Consider the following 10,227-nt stretch of genomic DNA (forward strand, 5'->3'; position numbering starts at 1 on the left):
TTCTTCTTCTTCTTCTTCTTCTTCTTCTTCTTCTTCAGGACCTGGATTGCTTGCAGTAATTGGTGGAACCAGAAATTCTGTTCTGTACAAAAAAAAATATCCTGGGTTGAAATGTAGAACCAGGATTATTTGACCCTAAAGTGGAGCTCAGATGGGCTGTCCTCCACAACAGTGGTTCAAAGCATACCAGCAAGTTTACATCTGAATGGCTCAAGAAAAATGAAAGCCTTTGTGGCTTAGATGAGCTATGTACTCAAATCCAATACAGATGCCGCGCCACACATAAAAACCCTCCAATGAGTGTCCAGTGTGTGTGTTAGAACGTTTCTGCAAAGAAGAGCTGGTCAATATTTCTTGCCGGTTGTATAAAGTTTTGACAAAACAAACACTGGCAGTTGTTGGAAACGTATCACGTCTAGAGGCCCATTATTTTTTAACCAGGGCTGTCTAGACATGAAGTCATGACTTGAAGACTAAATCTTCTGCTTAATCTGGTTATCTTTGTTTGATATGAGATATTGTGAGATGTTACACCGATTTATATTGGTGTAACGTCTAAATTACACCAATCTAGACATTGGTTGGTGTTGTTAGTGATTGGAGTTGTTTTGTTTGTTTGTTTGTTTTTTTGTGTTGATTTCTTCAAAGTAATATCCTTTGACTTTAACACAGGCATACAAACTGACCCTAAAACTAAGACAGATTGACAAATGAATTTCTTTGAGATGTGATTGGTTGACTGCGTCTTTGCTAGAAGTCGTACTGAGTGTAAAATATTTTTTAGCAAAACAGTTTCGTTATGTGCAACTCCACATCTTTCTGTTTGTTTTGTCTCCACTTGTAAGCAAAATCATAAAAATATAAGCAGACCATAAAAGTGGAACAAGAGAGCGGAGAGTGTTGGTGCTATAAGATTTTACTGTTGCAATTTTTCAGTGTTGCACAGTGTCATCAGATGTTCAATGATCCACTGGTATAATTTCAGAGGTGCAAGCATAAACTCACTGCTTACAGAATGCCAAAGGAAAACTTCAATTAGCTTTTGTAGGCTGTTTATGTTTGTTCTGGTTATGTATATATATTTTTTTTTCATATTGTTACCAAAACAAGTATAAACTAAAGGCATATTTCTCTGGAAGCAGTTTGTCTTTGAGAAATCACAAATGTGAGAGTGAGACACATGACCTGCAGGACAGACCAGTGATTACAAGAGGTTTTATATATTCCGAAATGTAAACCTGGCATAACGCTCCAAAGTCTTAATTATTGAACTGATGAGGGCCACGTCAGGATTAATAAATAATCTCTGTTGTAATAAAAGTCTTCTCTATTTTCACCTTGGCCAGTCTCATGAGCTCAGGGGTCCATGAATTATTCTGCTCATTTCTAACCGTGATCCATCTCAATTGGGTGGGCAGCAGGATTGGATTAGCTCTCCCACTGTCTGTGGTGACAGAGTGGAAACGAGAGAGTTAAGTCTCTGCAAAGAAAAGGAGCGCTGCAGCTTAAAATAAAATAAAATTTTAAAAAAAATCAAACAAACTGGGTGTGCTCGGTATAAAACAGATAATTACTGGGAGGGTTAATGTTGCTCACAGTGGGTAGTAACCCTGCTGCTCTGTGCAAAAACGTCAGCATTCTTCCTCTGCGAATGTGTTTAAAGGGCTTCTCCTGAAAACACAACGAGCTACAATTCAGCAGAGCATAATTATGCTTTCTTCAAAGAACGTGTGAGGTTGTGGAAAATATGAAGTCATTTAGACTTTTTTAAATGATCTTCAAATATTTGCATGTTTAAAAGGATGGCGAATGCTAACGGTTGAAACCAGATGTTTATGTGCACCTTACACAGAGGCACATGAGCTTAAATCAGGTGAACAATTTTCTGTTTTAGGTCAGTCAGGGTTTAGCAAAAATGAGTTATACTTGCTACATTCCAGAACAATGAGAGGAATGTCTGATATTTTTTCAACTATTTTAAAATTCAGAAGATTACAAACAATTACTTGGTATTTTGTCAAATTGCCTTTTGAATGGCATGACTTATGGCAAATGTATGTAGTATTTTTACTTTATCTTCCTGTAATAGTTTGCTGTAAGTGATCACAGTAGGTTGTAAGCATGAAAATTGGCTTAACTGACATTAAGCCAATTTGTAGCTTATTTGCCTGTACGTTCAGGATAACTTTACATTTGGATGGTTCTACTTTTCTTCTAAATGCCACAATGGTCATTTCGGCAAAACACTTTTACAAACCAAGATACTTCATAAAATATACATAATTGAAACTTCTGCTCATCTTCATAATGAGAATCTAATTTAACAACTGCATCTCCAACCAGAGGCTTTTTTTAGGTCTTTACAGGAGATCTGTCCAGCATAAAATCATCCCCATGTTCAGAATGTAATACAATATTAACAGAAAGTGCATGGATTTCAGGGACTCACCTCACAAGTAAAACCGATTATATAGATTATTGCACACATACTGATGTTTTAAAACTTTTATTTCTGTTAATGGTGATGATTTCTTGCTTATAGCTAATGAAAACATGATATATCAAGATTAGAACATAACACCAGACCAATATGGATGCATTCTTAGCGTAGAAATGTGGGTCTAATGAAAAATATGTTTAATATTTGCTAGAGGTTGTTGTTTTCAAAACATACCTTTAATAAATGAGTTTCACTGGGACCCATATTCTAATTTACTGAATATGACTTTATAATATATTGGAAAAAAATGTGATTGTTAGAGTTGCAACACCAATTACTTTCCCTTTGAATTTAATTGAGTTAAGCAATGACCAAACAATTAATGTGCTACATAGCTAATAGAAAGGTGTCTCAAAAGACTTGCAGCTGCAACAAATGCAAATGATTACGAAAACTCTATTTGATAAACACAGGTAAGCATTAGGTCACCAAAGAACAAGATATTGTCCTTGAAATCTATCAGTAAACAAAACCAATGCAGCAGAGAGAAAAGTAAGTAGTTATGATGCTATTTCCTTTTCTTTTAAGGTAATATCCTTTCATTTTGGATGAAGTGCCACTGCTGTTGACTATCCTGTTTCATATTTTCAGAGTATGTGACTACAGTTTAATAAAACATTACAAAATCATTACAAATGTAACGTGCAAATACTGAATACAGCCCCAGGAGGCAGATGTTTATAACTGGCATGACTAAAAGACAAAACCTTTACCTTGAATAGTCCAGTCTTAATGTTATATGTTGTGCCTTATCTCGAAAAGCAGTCATTTTACCACAGATTACTGTTAAAATGATGGGGAGGGGGGAATGAATAAATACGTCTAGATGACATTGAATTTATTTTTGTCGTTTGTGCTCAGTGATGAACACGAGCCTGAGAAAGCAGCAATTTAATTCAGCGAATGATTATAAAAACATTTCTTTTTGTATGACACAAAAGAACAGATGCGCTAACGAGAGGTTGATCGCATAAACACATGCCAAAATCACATTAAATGTACAACACTCTTCCAAATGCAATAACATATGTTGATCTGAGAGCATTTTACAAACTGACTCACTAATAACCGGCATTTATTCTATATTTGTAAACAAAACAGACAATGTAAGTATTTTCCTACAAAGTATTTCAATCCAAATAATGAAAATAAAGCCATCCAAGCCAACCCGACCCATTGGGAGAAGGTGTTTGTGCCTCTTGTTAAAATTTGAATTAACTGTGATCAGCAACATTTAAAACATATTTATTTATGTATTAAGACTGATCATGCATATAATGACATGTATTAAAGCAATAAATTGGCTTGGGACTCCAGCAAACCACAGTGAGAGTCATTATCTACAAAATAACAAAAGGAGAAAAAAGTTTCACCTTCAAAGGTGAAAGCAACAGTGAAAGTTTTTTTTTTTTTTTTTTTTTTTTTTTTTTTTTTCATTTTGATTGTGAAGACTTATCTATATTTAGGAATACATTGAAACTTTCTGGAAAGTCAATTTAGCGATATTAAAACATGATGCGAACAAAACATGCAACAGTAAAGATTATCTTAAATTTTTTGTTAGTTGTTAAGACACCAGCAAAAACTGTTATATCAATCTAAAATGTTATGTATTTTGGACGTTAAATTAGTTACTTTATACAAAAGTATTTTTTTTTTACATCTCCTAATATTACTTTAAGGGTTCCTTTTCGCGTCCTCTGGTGTTGAGCTTCAGCAGTTCTCTTTGACACACAGACTGTTCATGTGTGGAGCGGTATAAACACTGTAACTCCGACTGGCTGTTTGTGAAGATTAAAACCAAACATGACTTATTCTGCCTGCCTGTGACTGTAAAAGGAGGTTTGGTGGTGTTAGAGAATTTTCGGTATTATCATTTTGTTATTACTTTAGTTCACATTCAGTCTATAGATTATTGTGAGTTTCTATTTAAAGTGTTCTCTTCCTTATGTGTGTATGAACTGACCTGGAGGGCAGGACTGTCTGTTTCATCTTCATGTGAAACAGTTAACTCTGTGTTTCCCAGACCCTAAATTCTTATCAATCAGAATACCTCCTAACTGCCTGTGAGCAGTCGTATTTTGTCTCTTGTATAGTTTGACCTAGAGCTGAACTGGGCTCAGATCGTAGATCAGATATCACACCTGGAACTGAGTTGCTGGTTTGTTTAGGTTAAATGTTTTACGACCTCTGTTGTTTTTTCTGGCTGTTCTGCTTTGACAATAAAACAGGGGCTCACGCGGAGGCAGACCAGAACTCTCTGTGAACGGCCTGGAGAGGCGGTTGGCGGAGATTTCTCCTTTTGCAAAAGCTTTGCCTTAAAATTCATATATGTTGTCTGTGGTTCTTTAATATAGGTTCGAGAAAAAGTACCTATCAGGTGGCTTTTCCCAGATAGCATCTCACTGCATGACTCAATCGTGACTCTCGGCTGCCACGGCAAACATTCCTCTGAATTGGATTACATTCACATAATGTATGGAAGGCAGCACTTTCATACAAGATAAACCGTAGCAACGAATAAAGGTGGGAATGGAAACAGTCCATCTGCACAGACAGCAAATCAGCTCAGAGTAGAATTATGTGTTGTTTTTTTTTATTTATCGTGAAAAATCTGGTTTCAACATTAAGTGATGTTTTAAAATATATTTCAGGTCACTAATACTTGTTTTGCATGTTTTATTTTTGGCCTTGCTCTTTCAGTAGTCTCTCTCTCTCTATCTCTCTCTCTCTTTCTGTCTCTCTCCTTAAGTAATATGAAAAATACTCTGAGGGTTTTCTGCTCATCACAGTTTCACCAGCATCCTTCTGAAGTTTCAGCTGATGCACAGACCTAAGCAGGTAGCTGAGGGATAATTTTAGCAACAGTTAATAATTGCCTTGGAGGGTGCATAAATATATTAAAACTTTAGGCAACCCTCACTTTGCATAAGTACGATGAAGAGCGCATACGCAATTATACCTTCACAAATCTACCCAGATTACCCGAATAAAGCTGATTAATTTTAGTGCCTGCTATGTTTTTATTAGTGCATTGCAACCTCTGGTCAATTAAGTAATTAAATACTCCCGCTAAGTCTCCTCCCCTGCATAAGGTTAATAGTTTTTCAACATCAATACTTTTCCTATAGGGAGTTGGAGAAATGTAAGTCTTCTGTTACATGTTACATCTATTAAAGACCATGGTATAGCAACTGTGTATTGAATTATTTTGTTTATTTTAGATTAGTTTGCATCTATTTTTATACACAGAGGCTATTAGTTCTTGATGCAGCCGTCCAAGATTCGATTTCCAACTCTGAAATTTTTGCTCCATGTCTTCATTCCTTCTGTTTCTACCCATTTTTCTGCCGGGCATGCTGCAAATAAAGGTGACTATGAGCCGGACAAAACCTTTAAATTTGTTTTTTCTCAGAGTATTTTCATCATGATGAAAATACATGAGTCCTATCTAATGGAAACATTGGGCGTTGTGTCAAAAACATTCTCCTTGTTTCCAGATTAACTGTACTGTTTACCATTTTTTATGTGGGGATGCAATTTAAAAAAGTGGGAAACTATTACTCTAATGTTTAATATGCACTTTTACTTTTTGATTTCAGTCCAGCAATAAAGAGAAGAGAGAGTCAACAAGAATATGCATCTATTTGAGTCATTTGTATTTATTAAGTAAAATGTTTTTGTTAACTTATTATTTTAATGTATTAAATTTTATTTAAAAATATAAGCATTATTTCTCAAAATAATGCTTATGCATCACTAAAGTCACAATACTATTGCTGTCTTCTCTCTAAAGTATTAGCTATAAGGCTTAGAGCCAATATTATCAGCCAGCAACAAACTATGAGTAAAAATAATGCAATTAAAAATTAAACAACTCCAAATCCAATCATAACCTACTTACATATTTGCTGAAATTATAAAGTCATAACATGACTCCATATATTCAAGATTAGAACTCCTATCTAAGATTAGTTAGTGACCGCATCAATACATATATGCATACAATTTCTATTATGATGATGCACAAGAGTTTATTACTTGGATTTTGTGGAAACTGGAATAACATGGCTGTCACTCACTGAACAATAAGGATAGCACTATGACATTCAAAATGTCCCAGTGCTATTTGGCGAGCAGTTTTACACGTCACTTCTGAATTATGTAACTATTGTGGAGGAAAAGTTCAATTTTCTATGTTTTACAGCACAGCATTTCTATCTCCGAGTTCAACCTCATACATCCAAGCTTGAGGCTCTGCACAATGGTGCCGCACTCTCCTTTCTTAGTTGCTTGGCGACGCCAGCCAAACACAACTGTTCAAGTTTGCTTATAGAGCACCACTCACACACAAGGAAATACAAAGTGCTTCACAGCACAGCCTTGCAACAGGGAGGGAGAGCACGACACAGATTGCTCTGCGCTTGTCATGTTTGGAACAGTTTCGGTGAAGGACCCAAGCACACAGAGCCGCTACACGTGTAAAAGATGGTTAATGAAAAATAAGAGATTTGGAGAACCTGGGAGGAAAAACAAGCAGGTGAAATAAGCTGAGGCACTTAAATAGAAGGAAACTTGAGTACCGGACACAAAACAGGTGGATGATTGGAGCAGCTGTGAGGAAAGAACATTTAGGCTGGCTGAGGGAGAGAGGAAGAGATGACAGGAAAGGGAGCAAACATAAACCAAGAGACAAACGCAAATATTCTAACAGAATCAACTAAATATAAAAAAAAATGTGGACAAAAAGTGATTTCTAACCATAAATAAATAAATAAATAAATAGCTGACAGTGCTCTGTTCACTTGCACTCTGACATCTGTTATTTACTCATTTAGACTCCAGTTATGATATGTGTTTACATTGCACAGTGCAAATAAATGTCGTAATTTTCTTCTGTAATGTTAAAGTAGCAGCTCTTGTATTTACACAGCATCTATTAAGATAAACTGTCATTTATTTATTTATTTATTTATTTATTTATTTATTTATTTATTTATTTATTTATTTATTTATTTATACAAAAGCAATACAAAAACACACCGAGATAAGAAAGATTTTAAAGTGAGCAGGTTAACGTAAAATAAAGCAATAAAATAGTGGAATAAATCCTGGTGACGTAAGATTGACGCAGTTAACAAAAAAAGCTATTAAAAGCTTAGGTAGCTTATTCTTAACAACATATCGCTGTTTTAGTCGTTTTTATTAGACAAATAAGACTTTCTAGAAACACAAGGAAGAAAAGAGGATCTCGTATGCTGCAACATCTTCAGAGAAGATTTTTTAACGGGAAACCAAAAATGGCAGACTTGAACCAGACCTTTTCACAATTATTCCCTCATTGTCTCCCCTTTCTTCTCTGCTCATCTGTCACATCATCTCTGACCTTTCTATTTGACACGGCAGCAGTCAAACGTCAGCCCTCAAACATATCATTTATGGAAGGATTGAAGCCATTAAAAGCAGTTGTCTTGGAAAAGGCTATAATTTCTCAGAAAGCTAAGGCCAGAACCCCGGCCACCGGAGTTGGTCTAATTACTGGCCAGGCCTAATTTTCTCCTTGTATGGACTGTGATGCGAGTCAGATTTGACACTCAAGGCTAGACTTCCTCTGGTTTCTGCCCTTTGTGTCAGTCCTGTTAACCTTTCCCTTTCACCTTTGTCTCAGTCTTTTTGTGTTCAATTAGGCGCTATTAACATGAGCTGGGGAGTGAGAACTAGAGCTATTTCATCAGCTCTAGGAAGAAAATGACCGCATTATGATTATCTTCTCTAAGTAGATATTTGCTTAATACACTTAGCTTTTCAGAAATGTTGAGATTGCTCATTTGCTGCTTTTATATTTGAATTGTTCACGTACCTTTTGCTCGTTTAAGAGACTTTTTAATACTATCAAATGTGGGCCAGGCTTTGGATGTTGACATTTTTAGTTATGTCAGTAAAATTGCGAAAATGTCCCAATAATAATGCTTTATATCTACATAAAACAATATTTTATGAGGTTAAAATGTGCAAAAAAAACTTAAAACAAAGCATCACTGTTTGCCCTTTGGGATATTGTGAGCTATAGTGGGTATTGTCAGCACTCTGTAATTAATCATACCACCTAACAGAATTCACAGGTTCCCCTTTGCTTAATTGGACTGCGGCAGCAGAATGTACTAAGTGATGATTTATTCAGCAAGCAGGTGCCCACTTCCTCCTTCTTTTTGCAGGTACAGAGGATGGATGGCTCACGGCTGCACCCAGGCACTCCTGGTGTTCCTCCATGTCTCAGGCCAATCAGCTATCAAGGCACTTTTACTAAGTCGTGCCTCAGGGTGGCAAAATGAGAACAGTAAAGGGTACAGTCCAATCAATTTCCCCACTTTTCTCTGCATCCATGACTTCCTCCGGTGAAAACAGGGGAGCAGATGAAGATATTGATCAGTTTATCAAGCGAGCTTCCTCACCACGGATGTTTACAGGTAAAAGCCAACACCGAGTCGGCAGAGAGGGAAGTCGTTTAGTCGTTTCTCCTCTCCACTTTTCGGGTCTTTGTTTCATTTACTGGCGTTGCTGAGGGGCAGATCAGAGGTAACTACATCATTTCAGGTTTGTTGGAGGCAGGTCCCCTCACCACGCTGCTTTGTTACATCTGAGGTTAGGATTATTTTGTCCCACAGAACACAGTATGTAGTTAAGGGAAACATTTCTCACAGAAAGCCCAAAGAAATGGTTAAAGATTATGTACGTAATGTCTTCTGTGGTCGTTCCTCAAACAGCTGAATCATGTTGTGTTATCAAGTATTAAGAAGCACGACAAAATGTAATGTTTGTTATTCACAATTGGTGACTGTAAGATGTTTTTATGACTTTTTATTTTTGTGTTTTTTTATGATATAAAGCACTTTAAACTGCCTCGTTGCTAAAATGTGCTATAAAAATAAAGAAATGCTATACAAATAAACCTTGACTTGACTTGAATATGTCAGTCTTTCTTTCTTGATATGCTTCCACTGAAACCCGAAGTTGCTATATTTTTGTGATGTGAAGAGATTCAAATTAAACATCCACATGTAATGCAGTAAGTATGAGTATGAAGAGTTTTATTTTAACGCTGCAATCAACAAATATTTTATTAGATTTTTTTCTAGTAGTAGAACAACACAATATTGTGCAAAATTGTGAAAGTTAAAAGGAAATTAAATGTTTTGCAAATAAATATCTATATGCACATGTATTCAGACTTTCTAAGTCAATACTTATATAACTACTTGCTGACTATTTCTGGAAAGACAGCTGCAATTTTCATGTCTTATTGCAGGCCATCCTATCTCTTAAATATTTTCTGATCTATTGTGTTGTAGCTCTGACTGTATGTTGATGTCTGTTCTCTTGTTTCAAGGTGAACCAATGCCGAAGCGTAAAGTCTCCTACAGATTCTAACAGGCTTTCTTGCGGGATTGCACTATATTTATTTCCATCCATCTTTCCTTCAACTTCAGCCAACAACTGGGCCCTGCTGTGAAAAAACATCCCCTCAAAATGATGCTGCCGCTACTCTGTTTCACAGCAATGATGCATTCAGGAAAATGGGCAATGATAGTTTCCTGCCGTACATAATTTTTCGCAGAAAAGTACTTCTTATTGTAATAATCACATGTGGTTATGACAAATATTTTTGGGGAAAAAAAGTGTAAGAAATGTCAAATGACACCATCTAATAGTTTATAGTGGGTGTCAAA

This window comes from Poecilia latipinna, unplaced genomic scaffold (assembly GCF_001443285.1).
Source record: "Poecilia latipinna isolate Pla-1442-1.1 unplaced genomic scaffold, P_latipinna-1.0 Scaffold2193, whole genome shotgun sequence".
Classification (NCBI taxonomy): domain Eukaryota; kingdom Metazoa; phylum Chordata; class Actinopteri; order Cyprinodontiformes; family Poeciliidae; genus Poecilia; species Poecilia latipinna.